Source organism: Morone saxatilis, unplaced genomic scaffold (genome assembly GCF_004916995.1).
Source record: "Morone saxatilis isolate NCDOM2014 unplaced genomic scaffold, NCSU_SB_2.0 Contig14, whole genome shotgun sequence".
Lineage (NCBI taxonomy): Eukaryota > Metazoa > Chordata > Actinopteri > Moronidae > Morone > Morone saxatilis.
In genome coordinates, this window is record NW_023339696.1 from 22,364,785 (window position 1) to 22,365,164 (window position 380).

A 380-nucleotide genomic window follows, 5' to 3' on the forward strand; every position below is an offset into this window, starting at 1 on the left:
GAATGTAACAGAGTACATTTACTCTACTGCTGCATTTAAGTACATTCACTTTAATATTTTCTCTTCATGTCACTTTTTACTCGAGTTGGGGATTAGTGAACTAATCTTATATGGGGGATTAATAAAGGTATGTGCTTCAGTTCTTGTAATCGGGGCTGATGTAGCACGATAGTCGCTGCTAACAAAAAAAAAAAAAAGGGTGGAGACAAACCTCTTCAACAACACTCAATATTAGAATAAAATGAACAAAAAAAAAACCCTCCATCAGTGCCGTTGTCCTTCCTGTAACTCCTCCGCTGGCGGGCACAAAAAGTCGGGACGTCAGCAGGAAAACAAAATCCACATGGTGTGAGATAATACAAAGTTGAGACGGGTAAGAA